The 17,445-nt window shown below is 37.6% G+C and overlaps 1 pseudogene; it reads left to right on the plus strand.

The window, feature by feature from the left end:
* Positions 1–16,147: 16,147 nt before the first annotated feature.
* LOC128588276 (40S ribosomal protein SA-like) lies at positions 16,148–17,087 on the plus strand (annotated as a pseudogene).
* Positions 17,088–17,445: the final 358 nt, after the last annotated feature.

Below are 17,445 nucleotides of genomic sequence, written 5' to 3' on the forward strand. Positions count from 1 at the left end.
TGCACCGAGGTTGGTGGGTTCAAACCCGGCCCAGGCCTGCTAAACAACAATTACAAGAACAACAACAACAAAAAAAATAGCTGGGCATTGTGGCGGGTGCCTGTAGTCACAGCTACTTGGGAGGCTGAGGGAAGAGAATCACTTAAACCCAAGAGTTTGAGGTTGCTGTGAGCTGTGATGCCACAGTACTCTACCGAGGGTGACATAATGAGACTCTGTCTCAAAAAAAAAAAAGACTTTATGAGTGAAAATAATATGTAAAAAGAATATTTAAAAAATTATCTCTGTTATTATTACATTAGAGAAGCACAGAAGTCATGTAAAAAGATTAAAAGGACAAAGATTGATGCATTGGTCTACTCAGGAAAATGCATCATTTTCCTTTTCCATAAGACAAAAATCTAAATGTTATCAATGATCCTTTTCCACCAGTTTAATGCCAGTTTAACTCCCAAGTATTCATCAAATCCCAATTTCTTTTCATCTTCAGTTTCTCCCCTATTTATACTTTACTTCCTCTGATACAGCTTCTACCAGAATCATTTTTTTTCAAAGCATAATCTTATCCCTTTCCCTACCTCAATACTCAAACTCTGAATTGTTCTCCATTGATTATACAATAAAGACAAGCTTTCTCCTAAGCTCTGAGCAATCACACTGCCTGCTTCTCCTAGCACAGCATTCTTCTTTGTGGCCCAAACTTAGTGCCTGTGTTTCAATTGTTCAAACATGCCATGAGCCCCTTAACTGCAGAGATTCGAACATACTCTTGCTTACCCACTGTGTGAATCATTCTTCAAATTTTGACTCACTGGTCACTTGACCAAAATTATCCATGACTGATTAATAGGTAGTGTTCCCTTTTAGAAGCACTTTTTTTTTTTTTGAGACAGAGTCTCAAGCTGTCACCCTGGGTAGAGTGCTGTGGTGTCACAGCTCACAGCAACCTCAAACTCTTAGCCTTAAGCAATTCTCTTGCCTCAGCCTCCCAAGTAGCTGGAACTACAGGCAACCACCACAATGCCTGGCTATTTCTTTTGTTGCAGTTTGAACCCACCAGCCTCAGTATATGTGGCCAGCACCCTAGAAGCACTTTTAACATCATCATCTTTCCTTCACAATTAGCTTGTTATAATGCATTTATTTTGATGATTGTCTTATAAATATGGCTCTTCTCTGAACTCTAAGCTGAGGACATTTCTTGTTTTCACTTACTATTAATATCTACAGGCCCAGAAAAATGTCTAGCATATAGTAGGTGATTAATGAATATTTATTGAACAAATAGTTTCAGAATATTTTTTAAAGTCTATAAATTAGAACATTGAAATATCCATTAGAAAAAAATGTGCAAAAGAAATTGAAAAAAACAGTAATTTAATTGATAAATGCATAAAAATACAGCCCTTTAAATGACATATAAAAAAGATATATCCTATATATGCAAAAACTAAAAAACCTCTATTAACACCTCATTGTTGACAGTGGCATTTCCAGATATTTTTGTTTTCATCTATTTGCTTTTCAGTGTTTTCTCATGTGATCATGATGAGCATCTATTAATGTTATTCTTTTAAAAGAATCAATTACTTCTTGACTATGAAGTAGAGAAAACAATTCACACTAACTTAAACGATAAGGATATTTATCATCTCACATAACAAGATACTCAAAAGTAAGGGAAGTTCCCAGGCTGACAGATTGACTAGCTCAGTGATCTCATCAAGAATCCAAAGTTTTAAAATCCCTCTGTCTGTCATCCTTTATCTATCAGCTTTTTCTTAATTTGAGCCCTCGGGGTCTAGCATTGTTGACAACATCAAGTAAATCATTGTTCTTCTTTGTTCATGTATTTTGAAAGAGATGAGAAACCTGTCCCCCAGTTAAGGACTATCCTAGGGCAAACGGGGCAATGCCATGCATAAACTGGCTTACACAAATCAGGCTCTGCTGACTCGGTTGGGGAAAAGTTGCATAAATGAACAAAATCAGAGGGTTGTGACAGATACGTACAATATGGGCAACTAAGAAGGTCTGTACCTCCATTTATTGGTACACATTAGAATGTAAAAATAAATAAATAAAACAGAGAAGCAAGCAAAACATGGTCAAATAATTCCAACCAAGCACAAAAATGATGTCTTATGTACATTCCGACTTCTCATAATTTAGATATTAAGGGAATACACATAAATTTTCCCTCAGCCCAAATGGTAAATATCAACCTCATGTCTTCTTAGAGAACAGACTCATTCTGAGTAAAAAATAAAAATTTACATTTTAAAGTACGCAGATCTGCTCTGTATGTTACACATTTAATGCAGCCCAGACATCTATTCTTAGCTACAAAAATAATAAAGTGGAAAGTGGAAATGTGCATTCATTTGGTTCAGCAACATGGTGCAAATAACACAATTAAATGCACCCAACCTGCTTTCACAGCTGCATATGGTAAAATTGATGCTTCTGCAAAGATTGTAAACTGTGTCCACTTGTTTCTAATCCACAAAGGACAGATTTTCTGATGTTACAAAATTAACACAGTGGACAAGTGGCAGTATTTACAGTGCACTCACAGCGCAGCTCCCCATTAAAACCTCAGCAATTAGGCGTTCAGAGAACCCCAGGAGCCTGAGCAGTGTACTTTGGAATTTCAGTGTACTACAAAGTTAGTGATTTCCTTCGTGTTTAATGATATCAATTCCTATACATATAAATCAGGTTGAAAGGTATACATAAAAATAGCTCTTTCATAAAATTTGCGTAGTTCCTTATGTAAGTAGTTACTTTAATAATTTGTGCAACGTAATAATAGTTCTGAATAATTTATCATTGAGAAATTTCACTATTAATATTAATATTTTCCACTTGCCTATGAGGATTAAATGAGGGAGTACTACTGTCAAGGACATTTAGAGAATCTAGGCAGATTAACACACCCTGGATTTTCTTAGCAGTAATATAGAAAGAAAGAAACATACTAAGTTTGACCTACTTCTTAGGAGTTTCTCTGTGCAAACTATAGTTCTCAGCAGACTTCTCAAGAAAATCGCAAATGATGGCAAACCCCTGGATGTGGATATGCTCTCCAAGAACCTAACCCACCTGAGGTTCTTTGAAGTTGCATCTAGACGCATTCCGTTTACACTTCAAGCTTTGCAGCAAGCCGGAGGGGAACTGCGTTCATTTGTGAGGGCAATTAATTCAATAGGAATTTTACTTCTTTGGGTATCATTTGGGGAGCGACAGTTACTTGCTGAAGCCCATCATACCAATAGGGTAGCGAGCCTGAGTCCATGGTACCTCTTCCCACGTTTACCTGAAAGGATCCAATCAACACGTAGTAGTTATTGTGTGAGGAATGAAGGAAAAAGAAAACAGCTTTAAGATATGACTCTCCTTTCAAAGAACTGAGTATGTTACTATGAGTAGACAAGACTCTCAACAAATGATCATATGAATAGCAACATTTGTCAGTACTTTGTTACAAATACTGACAACATGCAAAATAACTGCTTCTAAGTGTAGATGTCATAGAAATCTACAATGTGGGAAATACTAGATGTTTTCTAAGAGGCAGAATTGCAGAGACTAAGAGCTGTGGTACAGACTATCAGATACCCACCTCAACTTACTCTCCCTTTCTCCTTAGTAGCATCATGAAAATGTTTAAAGCATATCGTCACCTGGAATAAAAGAAGACTTTCCCAGCTTCCCTTTTAGCAAGATGTGGTCATATGTCTAAGATTTGGCCAATCATCTATTAGATGAACTTAAAGATGAAAAAGCTTTCATGAAGGTTGCTCTGTAAGACATAATTTTTCTAAAAAAGACTCCCTTATTTTCTTTGTTTTCTCCCTCTTTGGGCCCAAAATTCAAATCTGGTGATGCTAAGATGGTGTCCTGAGGCTAGGAGCAAAAATTTAGAATCAAAGAGGGCTCATGTTATATATAAGAAAGTTGCAGACACCTGTCTTGTTCATATTGCTCCCCTAAAAAGAGTGCAACCAAACCAAAACCAATGAATCTCATAGAAACAGTAGAGAGAAAGGTTCCTGGCTGGGGCACAGATGAAATGTCTTATTTGTTACACCTGCCCTGGGGAGAATGTGAAAGAGACCGTGCCTGCCACCAGGGTTCCCGCTCCAGGGAGGAGATCCAGGCTGAGCATGAATTTGCTTCTTGTCCCCACATATTTTCCTAAAATCATCTTGAAGGTGCAATAAAAGAGATTGGTTGTATTTTTTTTTTTTTTTGAATGATAAGATAGAGGCTAATTTCAGTGGAGGTCAAGTGGTCTGAAATAATTTTACTCTTTATATACTTTGTCCAAAATATATTTAATAAAAAATAGGTACTTTTGAATTGGATTTAACTTAATTAAATAGGAGCAGATAAAAAAATAGAAGCACATAGAGAGAAAAAAATCACATATTTAAAGAATTTAACCAATAGAAATGACTTTTAGAAAAAATATTAATAGAAAGCATATTTAAAAAAATTTATATCATCTTTCAATAATTTATATGATTTCTGCTATGTAAGGAATCTTAACAAGAAACAACAAAATGAAATAATTCTTAATATTTTTAATAATTTCGTTTTATAATATATATTCCTAAAATATTTAAGAATCAGAATTACTAAAGTTTATTTCCAATGTTCAAAATAATTCACATTCTCTTCATAGGAAAGCCTACGTTGAAATGGACATACACTATGTAACTCCAGAAACAGACATATTCCTATGTAACTTCAGAAATTACCGGAAATGTTTTCCTGTTATATTTTGCCTTCATTCTATGTCTATTCTACATATATAAATATTTTAAATCTGTATATGTAAAATCTTCTTTTATAAAAAGTAATAAAAGCAACTGTGCATTTATAAATACAAAACAAGCAGGGAAGGTTTCACACTCCCTAAAAGGCAGGAACACAAAGTTCAAAGGCCACCAATAAAACCTTTGTTAAATTGCATACACAGTTTGCCTCCCTTAAGTTTTATAATTTTCTATCTGCAGATTGGGAAGAGAAAGGGTACAAGTGTTTTCAAGGATTGTTGTACAATCCTTTCCATATGGCATTTGCCTTCTTGTTTAGATTGAAGCTATATTTCAGAATTGACATAGTCCCTTACTTGAGTTTAATTTGGATTCTTTCACTCTTTAATAAGCCAGGCACTTTAGACAAACGCTTAAGGGTCCTGTCTGGAAAACAGTTGGTGAGGGGGGAAGGGATCATTCCTCCTAGACTTTTGAATAAAAGGGTCCATCAGTGTCATGTCTAATTGCTCTCTGTGTTTCCCGCAATTGATGGAGTTGAAGCCAACAAGTCCGTAACATATCTCATCATTACAGCCTTCTCACCATGGGGTTGATCGGTGCACCTGCCCACCAGATATGACCTGCTCCACGTGCAAAGTAGAGCTGCCTCCAGCTCCAAACATGGTTCCCTTATCATTTAGATGAAACGTGGATTCATAACAAAATTTATTTTTTTAAATGCAACCAATTTTAACCATGATATAGGCAAAAGAAAAACTGAGTTTACTATACTCTGAGCATAAACTTAAACCATGAGCTAGGCATAGGCTAATCTATAAACTGAGCACACCGAACCACAAACCACAGGAGGAACAGAGATGCAACAGCACATCACAGAGAGGTGGTTGAAGAACTTACGCTGAGAAAAACTGCAGCTCTGAGCATGGCAGAGCCCTAGTGTCATCAGTTTACAACCTGAGAATTCATGGAAATCATTTTCTGTAGTATCGAGTCAGAATGATAATCACAAAGCTCATTCTGTTCTGAGTGCTGTGCTACTTCCGACATGGCGATCCGTCTGGAAGGGAACAGTACCAAGAGGTGTACAATGATGTGAGTTAATGAGCACAGCACCAGAGGTCATTTGCTTTAGCACAGAAACAATTGCCTGTCAGGATGACATCTCCAAATGTTCAGATGAGAGACAGTGTGGAGACTTCAAGTACAAACGTGTGTGCAGATGTGTGTCTGTGTGTGAGAGAGAGAGTGTATTGTGTAGAAAACTACAAAGCTAATATTCTATCTTGAGATCTGGCAGCACGTAATTAATGATTTCGTAAACCGATTTATTAGTTGCAAATATGTATAGATAAAAGTGTTTTATCGTAAATGTGAATTCTAAAAATTTAGCAACTTGACAGACAACCTGAAATCATTTTCAGACTAAAAATTTGGAAAGAACAATAAATCTAGAATTAAGATTCTTATGAATGTTTTCTTTGGCTTGAAATCTTCATTTTAACATCAACAATTAATCAACGTAACTTACCATGGTCAATTGGCTTTCCATCCCAAAGGCCATTATATTAAGATGACAGTGTGTTTCCTCTTGGAGACTGTGCCAGTTTCACTGTGGAGCAGATGGCAAGTCAACTGGGTTTAGGTGGTTAGTCTACATAATGCCATATTAAGTGACTTCTTCCAGCAGGAAGTCAATTTCATTGGACACTGGTGCCACCTTGACACCCCACGAAACTATGTGCTGCTTTCCATCAGACCTGTTGCCACTGCCACATGAAAATACAGGATCGTGGGCGGTCATTGGAATGTTCAGTGTGTTCCTGGAGATTTATTACAAAAACACCCCAGCCTCCAGGTAAATTTCTGCCCTGTAACTACTCAAACAGAGAAGGGAGCATGATTTCATCCTGTACTCTGAAATTTCTGCCCTTTACTCAAACAGAGAAGGGAGCATGATTTCAGTCCATACACTGAAAGAACTGTGGCTTCAACAAACTAGAATGTTTCATAGTGCCAGATGCACAATTCACAGTTTTTTGGTTTGTCTGGAAAAATAGATAGTGATACTACTATGTACCCTTTACCCCATAAAGTGCAGCGCCTAAAATATAATAATTGAAAATCAGCACTTCCATAGTAAAATACAATAGTAAAAATAGCAATAAAGTTTCTCATCTCAGTAGTAGTATATTCTTATCAAATTAAAACATATCTGACACGCTATTCAGTTTAAACTCAGGTTAAATTTGACCCAAATTCATATGTCTTTAGAATTAGCTTGGAACAGAAATAATTTACTCTTATACTTTTCCAGAGTTCTGACTTTTATTTGACTTTAACTCACCCTTGCCATTTTTAAAATAGGACATGAACCCTCACTGGTATTCAATTCCTTTGAACTGAGATGACATCTCAGCCAGCAATTCCAGTAGGTATCATGTAGCTGGCGTAGCCGTGGCAAAAACAACACTGAGCTCTGCCAACCTTCTATTTCATCTTCCCTGGGCAGTTTCATTATTGCACATATGTTTATAGGCATGATTCTTCTTGTGTAAAAATTACAACGCCAAAGAAAGGTCTCTGTCTCTGAAATGAGAACTAAAGCTTCAGAATGTGGCACCTTTGACAGCAAAATTGTACCTGAGCAATGGACATCCTAGAACAAAGTGCCCACCATTTGCCAGATTGTAATCAGCTTTGAAATAGTCTCTGTTTTATCAGCTGAAAGAAACATGCAGCTTACCTTTCATCAGCATCTTTTACATTTATTTTAATACCAGATCTTCCTGTTTGGGGAATAAAATAAATTTCTCTATCCCGTGGTTAATTTTTTGTGATAACATTAAGGAATGATTATGACCTTTCATCTTCAGTCTAACATGCCTGAGGTTCATATTATGAATCATCAACCTTTTTTTTAAGAACAGTAGAAACAGATTTTAATTCAGGACTATTACCACAGGGGGGAAATATTTCAGTGTAGAACTCAGCGCCATTTCAAAAACAGCATGGGAGAGCTGCATGGCGGCGGGGGGTGTGTGTCAGTGGATGGAAAAGTACCAGGAGGAAACACTAGGGGTAAAGGGTGATTCTGTCTCAACTGACTTAGTAGGCTTCTGGCTGAAGAATGACTAGAATGATCATGGGACACTTGGGGAGTGGTTAAGGATGAGGAGCTTAACCAGGTATTAAAGATGATAAGATATGAAGAATAGGGGGTTTCATGCTCCTCACTTAGCATGAAGCCAAGGCAAATGTTCAGCAAGCTGGATAAAGTTTGGTAAAGCCAAGAATCTTTGTTGGTACCTATTGACATATTTGTTCATATTAATGTTATTAACCCATGATGTGTATTTTTATTATTCTTTAGATGATCATATCTGTGATATTTTATCTTTCCTCTCCTACAGCAAATTTTTTCATCTGGCATTAGTATTATGATTCCTACTTATTTTATGTGCATTCTGCTTTCTCCCTTTCTGCAAATCATCAATATTTTGAGAGAGAGAAGGACCAAGCATTCTCCACTGGCCTCTTAGTCTTTGAGTTTAGCTTTAAAATGCATCTCACATATACTTGCCCAACATGAGAAGCAGCTACTGTATTTTGTTTAGAGCTGAGACCTACAGAGCCTTGCCTAGTGGCTAGGACTAAAGAGAAGAAGTAATAAGCAAAATTTCAGTGGATCTGCCTTTCACCTTGGATTGCTATGTGAACCCAGACAACATGTTCCATGTGTCTGCAGTTAGATAATGGCCCACCCAGATCAGTCTGTCTTCACGGACAGGGCACAGTAAAGCATGCACCATAAAGGAAAGATGGTCGTTTTGGCTATTTCCCGACACACCTGTGTCTTAACCTTGACAAGGCTCCAACTAGACGTGTTTACTTCTTTGTTGTGCCAAGGGACATTTAAAGAAACTACTGAAGGCACAGAGATGCAGACACTGTAGCAGGTACTCCGTCCACATGTTCTCAGTCATTCTCCAACCACCATTTGAAGTAGGCACCATCAACTCAGTTATAGTTAGAGAACAAAGCTAAGAAAGTTTAGGTCATTCTTCAAAGCACACATTCACAAATAAGAGTTGAGGGCCAAGATCAGAATCCAGGTCTAAATGACTACAGAACTCACTCTTTTTTCCTCTATTAATGATGGCAAAACAGTTTTTCATCTTTTGATACTAACTTGAAATGATTGTCAGTGGCTTTTGGGAAGTTTGTTTTTAAAAAAATTCTGAGGTCAAGGTAAAGAGGGAAAAGTATTAGACTCTGCTAGTGGCACCAGAGCAAGTGAGGCAGGGAGGCTTTTGTCATGGGTGCTGTGTGCTTGGCATGAAGACATGTTCTCCTGGTACCAGCCCATTCTCTGATCTATGCAATGGAAGGTAGGGTTTTGTATTTCTTCATGTTGCCACTCACCGTTGGAGTGACATTGTGATAGGTTCTGCTATAATGCTTGCTTTAAAAATACAAGTTAGTGGGGCGGCGCCTGTGGCTCAAGGGAGTAGGGCGCCAGCCCCATATGCTGGAGGTGGCGGGTTCAAACCCAGCCCCAGCCAAAAACTGCAAAAAAAAAAAAAAAAATACAAGTTTGTTCCTAATAAAACTGATATATTAAGAAACAATGTGAGCATAATGTAGAATTCACAACTTTGTGCCCAATTTCATCAGCAAGGAAAAGCTAGATGACACAAAACCACTCTGCTGACACCGTGGCATTCAGAAAATGCCACATACAGATGCCTCAAAAGCCCACAAGGTATCTCAATCCAGCGAGTATGGGAGGAGCCACACCTGTCCACATCTGGATTCTGAAAACCCCCCTTCACCACTTCACCCTAATTCTCAGGCTGCTACACTCTGAGGTCCACTGCCAAGTAAATGTCAGGTGGGTCAAGATAAAGTGCCATATAGAACTATTTGCCTATTTCTTAGCCATTTAAAATGTTTATACTCTGCTACCATTTTTATTAAATCTCTATCATTTTTATGTCTCAGTGGAGTAGTTTCTGAATATTTTACCTCTAACTCCATTTTTACCATGAGTCCTGACATCTTGATCGTGTGCAATCAGATGGCAATTTTTAGGAATGTGTATGTCTCATTCTAGCAGCATTTATATGCCTGAAACAGCCAGATTAGACTTTACTAAACATGCATTAGAAAATACACCTGATTGATTCAGTGCAAATTAAGGGGGGTAGGGGAGGGAGGAAACAGGAACAGCCTCCCTTGGGTACAGGCTATAAAGGGAGGCTTTTCCGTCTGCTTTGTATTGTCACCAGGCTGAGCCACTCTGAAGTATGTTAGCAGTAAATAACTTCTCCATGAAAAAAACTTTTAGCTGGTCTTAATTTTAAACAATTGCTGCAGTTACTGCTGAGTTTCACTATAAATAAGTTCAAGATTAGCACATTTGTAATGCCTATCCTTTAATAAATATCGATGTCCATATTAAAGTGATTTCAGGCAAGTTCTATTTATTCAATTGGCACTGATACACGTGAACTCAAATATCCCCATTCATTTCAGGTGTAAATTCAAAGCGACTTGGATTTTTTCAAGCTCACTGTTGGTGCTATTCATCTCTCTAATGCCTGGGAAAACTCCAGTGTTTACTTAGACTAGAAACAAACTTATTCGTGTGTTTAGTTTGGTAGATTAGAAATAAACAAATAGGACACAATGATTTCACAAATAAAATTTGACCACCTTCAGTTTTGTCACTCCACGTGAATATTTGGAGTGTTTTTATTTTGTCACTCCATGTGAGTATTTGCAGTATTTTTATTTTTGTTTTAATGGAGAGCAGTGAAACAAAAGGCAAATTATGGAGCATAATATTTTTAACTGGAATGACAGGAAGAATAATATTCCCCTACCAAGATGTCCATGCTTTAACCACTGAATCTGTGAATATGTCACTTTACCTGCAGAAGGGACTTTGTAGATGTGATTAAATTAATTTAGATAATCTGATCTCAAGATGGACCCAGGGTGATCACAGTGATCCTCATAAGTGTAAGGAAGTGTCAGGAGAGAGAGAGGAACTGTAACAAGGGCAGGGCAGGGGAGAGGAGAGGAGGGGAGGAAGAAAAGAGCAGGGGAGGGGAAGGGAGGAGCAAAGCGATTGTTGGATTTGAAGAAGGAAGGAGAGCAGCCTGTAGAGTGAGGAAAAGATAAGGGAGGGGACTCTTCTCTAGAGGCTCCAGAAAGAACACAGCCCTACAAACAGCTTGATTCTAACCCATAAAACCCATTTTGCATTTCTGGTCTCCAGACTGTCATATAATAAATTTATGCTGTTTTAGATTGCTCAAAGTGTGGTAATTTGTTTAGCAGCAAACAGAAACTAATGCGACTGCTCAAATGGAATTTTAGTTCATACATGAAATATTTGAAAAAGTTAGAATAGCCTTAAAACCAAAAGTAATTCTCTTTTTAAATTGTTTTACTTGTAAAGACCAACAGAATGATTATTACTAAATGTAACATATTATTACTCAAAATAATTATCACAAATAAGGGAAAGGTGTTAAAAATGCTGTCAAGCATGCTCAGTACTTCATGGCACTGGTACTAAAGTTCAAGTATGTTGTCATAAAAAAGCACACCCCTGAGCTCTTCCCATTCTATCATATTTGAGTTATTTGCTTTGATTTATTGATTTCCCACCTCTGGTCCTTCCCTATTATATTCTCCATTTATAACTCGAACTGACTGGGTTAAACACAAATTAAAAAAAAAATGCACGAATATATTTATACTTTTGGAAGGAAAAAGACAAATTCTTTCCATAACGTGAACAGTCACTATCATTTCTCTGAGGGCAGAGACCACACCTTATTCATCTTTCCTCCCAGCATGTCACAGCATCTATTTGGCATCCAAAAGAACAATCAATAGATCTTGATTAATAAACCAACAATACAAACAGAAGGTCTAAGGCTCAAATGTCCCTACACTCAGATATCTCTTATGTCACTCCTGGGAATCTTTTATATGCACCCTACACCTAGAGCTAAGTATTTTCTTCTCTAAATTCTGACGGTCTATTTGTACCATTATAAAGCTCTTTTCATGATCTGTTCTATAATAAAATTGTTATATAAGGTTGTATTTCCTTTGTTAATTTATAAATTGTTAATGGTTAAGAGCGTGCCACCTATTCAAACCTGTGGTTACCACAGGACCTATGAGATAATTTGCATATATTATATAATCAATAAATTATTATTCAGGTTGAAATTGTCATATCATTAATACCAACTTTATTTTATCAAATCAGGTTTTTAAGGGTCTAAATATCTTTACAAATACTTTCAAACCCAGCCTTGTCAGATCATACCCTCGCTCAGTGCCTTAACTTATTTTATACCATAATGCATCAAATACACACATTTCCTCCAGGTGTCGGGTTGTCTAAGCTTTCAACATATGTTACATGTTCATGGCCCTGGGTATATGAAAAATTGACACTTTAAGTGTATCTCTTTGATGTTACTTCATGTTTAATACTTTATCAGAACCATTTTTCCTCCTCTTAATCCCCCTAAATCTGCGCCTGCCCACGATGTGTTGCTACATGTCCACATACTTATTTCTCCAAATGGCCTATTAAGATTTAGGACACCAAATGACAAGTACCTTAAGATATTTAATGTGAAACTGCTTTTTCAGTTTAAAAGTATGCATCTCCCACAGTCCTTCCTGAAAACCGACATGATCTGAACGCCAGGCTTACTTCTCCGTGCACAAAGGAGGCAGACAGCTGGAACAGGACTTTCCACAGATCCCCCTGCTTTCAAGACGCCCCAAGTTCAAAGCCAGCACACTGCTACCTGCATGTAGCACTACCCAGTTCCTCCAAAGAGCCCCAGAGAAGCCTGATGAAAAAACATCAAGGGAACTCATAACACAAATAGCACCAGCACTGACTGGCATCCCCGTTGCAAATAAGTGACACTGGGGCATCCCAGATAAGCCAAGTCCAAGATGCTTTTCAACAAGTGGTGCTGAGCTTTCATGAAGCAATGAAGGTGTTTTCAAAGCTAACCAAAAGAGCATTTGAGAAAAATGAATTTGGCTGGAGGATACTGAGAAGATAAAGCCTTTCCTAAAGCAAAACACATTAGCAAATATAAAACCTCCACATGTAACTTCTCACGAAATTCAAAATTTGTTTTAAATACAAACAACTGTTAAGGGTATGATTTCATAGATGATGAGGTTTCAAATATCTCAGATGATATTTGCAGATTTGCAGATTTTCTTTCCTGCCAAAACTTATGAAAAATAAGACATTTTCCACACTGTAGTTGTCTATAAAGAAGATTATAAGGCTGTCTAATAAGCCATGGGTAGCTTGAAATTGATGACAAAGAAGGTATTTAAATCATAGAAATCAACAAATGCTAAATTAGGACATCTCTGTCCACCCCATCCTGACTGGTTTATAGGCACATGATTGAAACTAGGAATGAATAATCCAATAACTGGCTTTACTTGCTCATTAAATCTATGTGGAATCAGAGAATGTTTTTTATCAAGATCATTATGCAGTTATACATGAAAGCAACTGGGCATGTTACTCTAAAATCATACAGAGATCCTACATTGTACAGCTTTAATTTATATGAAATAAAAGTGCTCTTGATTAGATTTCACTATAATATGATGAATTATTATCTAGAAAGAGTTTTCCCTAAAAACTATTATTGGAGGAGTAGAAATACATATAAATAAAGAATATGAACATATTTGAGGATAGGCTTTTAAGGAGCCAACACTTAAATGACATCACTCACTTCAAAGACCACGTTTTGACTGTCTAACCAGAATACCGGACATGGTTTTAGAATTTGGGAAACATGTCTGCACATGTGACTTAATATTTTGAAAATAAATCATTCTTCTTTATATATAATTTAGCACACTTTAATTTATGGAGTATTATTTAGCATAGTGTGAGTTGTTTTATATACTTGGAAGAAAAATGTATATAGAGTAAGCTCTTTTTAGCTCTAATAACTTGATTCTCTTGGACTTGCTATGTAGATAATCGTATTATCTGAAAATAAAAAAATAGTTTTTCAGTGCATATATTTATATATAACTATATGTGTGTGTATATATATATATATATAGATATAGATATAGATATATACTGGAGGTGCCAAAAAACATATATACATTTTAAGAGATGTTATCTATGTATTACTTTTCACAATTGAATTGAATTACCATAGAAATGTGTACTATGACATTTGCTTAAAAGATGGTATGAATTGAATGAATGCTAGCATTACCACGTGATAAGCACAACAATAAGAGATAATGGTAGAAGCATGGATGTTACCAGAGGAGTGCAAGGCCATTTTGAAGTGGTATTTGAAATTCCAGAATACTGTGGAAGTACGATGACAAGGGAGATGCGAATATGCAGCAGAATTTCCAAGGTACCTAGCAATTGCTCACATCCGTGGTAAGTTTGAGACACATGGTACTGTGTGTGATGTGTGCAGCGGAAGATCCAGGAGGCAGTGGAGGATCCTTATGTTGTTCCTGATCTTAAAAAATATATGTCTAGCATGGCGTTTGCTTAAAAACTTTGGTAAATACCCTTAACAAATGAAATATCCCTTTGTTTATAATTTTCTGATAATTTTTATTATAAAATTGATTTTGAACTTCAGCTTATACACCAAGGCAATATATGATTTTAACAATTTAGATCATTAATATGTTGAATTATAAGACCATATTTTTGATAATAAACCATGTATGCATTCCATAAATAAATTATACTTGGTCATATTATATTAATTCTTCAAATAAATATTATAGTCATTTTTCTAATAATTAATATAGGAATTAATCTGTTTTTAAGAGTTGTAGCCCTACAATTTTATTTTCTTATATGTACTGGTCACACTTCATTAGCTCCCTAAATAACACCATACCCTTACGTTTTCTTTGCTAATAAAACTTTATTCAGGGGGCGGTACCTGTGGCTCAGTGAGTAGGGCGCCAGTCCCATATGCCGGAGGTGGCGGGTTCAAACCCAGCCCCGGCCAAAAAAAAAACAAAAAAAAAAACTTTATTCAGAATAGTGATCTTTTTAGTAGTTCATGTATTTTTAAACATTTTTAATTATTGTGGGTACATAATACTACATAGTTGCATAATCTTTATAGGGTACATGTGATGTTTTGATACAGCATAGGATGTAAATTAATCAAATCCACGTAATTGGGGGATCCATGACCTCAGGCATTTAGCATATCTTTGTGTTAGAAACATTCCAACCCACTCATTTGGGAGAATCCAAAGTATACCCTAACTTGTTGTTAATAATAGTCTTAATCAATCTAAGCCAGTAGTTTTCAAATCTTATTTCTCATTTTCAGAAAGTACCAAGAATCTCAAAGAGCTTTACTGATGTGGGTTTAGTCTATTAATAGACTTTAATTTCTATACTAGAAATTAAAACTGGGAAATGTTTAAAACACAAAAATGGGGCTGCTCCTGTGGCTCAGTGAGTAGGGCGCCGGCCCCATATGCCAAGGGTGGCGGGTTCAGACCCAGCCCCGGCCAAACTGCAACCAAAAAATGGCCTGGTGTTGTGGCGGGCGCCTGTGGTCCCAGCTGCTTGGGAGGCTGAGGCAAGAGAATCGCGTAAGCCCAAGAGCTGGAGGTTGCTGTGAGCTGTGTGATGCCATGGAACTCTACCAGAGGGCGGTACAGTGAGACTCTGTCTCTACGAAAAAAAAAAGAAAAAAAAGATGCATGAGCTTACATACACTTTGTGGCCATCAGAGTAATAAAAGTAGCACACATGTAATCCCTGGGAACTGCACTGTACACTTATTTTAAAAAACAAGTTAAAAGAGCAAATAACCTCTTTGCACTATTATGAAAGTTGTTTTGATCTTGTCAAAACCCTCAAAAAGGGGAGTTCCCAGGTCACATTTTGAAAATTTCTGATGAAGGTAAATCAAAATTAGTCATGCCTCTAGGGTTCTCCAAATCTCCTTACAGCTAGCCTTACAGGTTACAGGAGTGACCCTGTAATATGATTTTGGCCAACGAGACTTATGCAGAAGTTAACAGGGGAAGATTCTAGGAGCGCTCTCGTCTTAGTGACATAAAGGAGCACTGTGCCTGCTCCCCCTTCTCTTTTCTCAAGTCTTTCAGCTGGTTCTGACATATGCAGCAGCCGCCCACTTGCAACCATGAGATTATAAGGGTGAGGATGAAAGCCCATTGGAAGACAACAGTAGAAAGATAAAAATGAGCTTTTTTTCGGCGCTGCTCGGAGAGTACCCATACGACATTGTTCTGGATTCCCACCATAACTTAAAGGGAAATTTTCACAATGTCCGGAGCCCTTGATGTCCTGCAAATGAAGGAGGAGGATGTCCTCAAATTCCTTGCAGCAGGAATCCACTTAGGTGGCACCAATCTTGACTTCCAAATGGAACAGTACATCTACAAAAGGAAAAGTGATGGTGTCTACATCATAAATCTGAAGAGGACCTGGAAAAAACTTCTGTTGGCAGCTCGGGCCATTGTTGCCATTGAAAACCCTGCCGATGTCAGTGTCATATCCTCCAGGACACTGGCCAGAGAGCTGTGCTGAAGTTTGCTGCTGCCACTGGAGCTGCTCCTATTGCTGGCCGCTTCACTCCCGGAACCTTCACTAACCAGATCCAGGCAGCCTTCCAGGAGCCTCGTCTTCTAGTGGTTACTGATCCCAGGGCTGACCACCAACCTCTCACAGAGGCATCTTATGTTAACCTGCCTCCCATTGCTCTGTGTAACACAGATTCTCCTCTGTGTTACGTAGACATCGCCATCCCTTGCAACAACAAGGGAGCTCACCCAGTAGGTTTGATGTGGTGGATGCTGGCCCGGGAAGTTCTCCACATGCGTGGCACCATCTCCCGTGAACATCTGTGGGAGGTCATGCCAGATCTCTACTTCTACAGAGATCCTGAAGAGATTGAAAAGGAAGAGCAGGCTGCTGCTGAGAAAGCTGTGACCAAGGAGGAATTTCAGGGTGAATGGACTGCTCCAGCTCCTGAGTTTACTGCTACGCAACCAGAGGTTGCAGACTGGTCAGAAGGCTGCAAGTGCCCTCTGTGCCTGGTCAGCAGTTCCCCACTGAAGACTGGAGTGCCCAGCCTGCCACAGAGACTGGTCTGCAGCTCCCACTGCTCAGGCCACTGAACGGGTAGGAACAACCACTGAGTGGTCTTAAGCTGTTCTTCCACAAGCTCTTAAACAAGATGGAAATAAAGGAGGAAAATAAACATCAATTAAAAAAAAAAAAAGAAAGATAAAAATGAATCTGTTATGCCACCATTAAGTAGCTGAATGAATAAAATAAAATCATAGTTCTGGTTGTCTTCTTATGAGAAAAAATGAATTTCCATTTATATAAACTGTTGTAAATGGATTTTTCTGTTACTTGAAGCTGCGCTCCCTCCTGTCATTGTTTTTAATACATTTTGGAATCAAGATTTTACTAGCATTATAAAATAAATTTAGAGCTTTCCTACTTCTCCTTTCTGGAATGGCTTATTAAAGATGGGATGACATTTTGCTGAAATGTTTTACATGTTAAGTGGCACAAGCAAAGCTGGATCCTGAA

This window comes from Nycticebus coucang, chromosome 1 (genome assembly GCF_027406575.1).
Source record: "Nycticebus coucang isolate mNycCou1 chromosome 1, mNycCou1.pri, whole genome shotgun sequence".
Taxonomy (NCBI): Eukaryota; Metazoa; Chordata; class Mammalia; order Primates; family Lorisidae; genus Nycticebus; species Nycticebus coucang.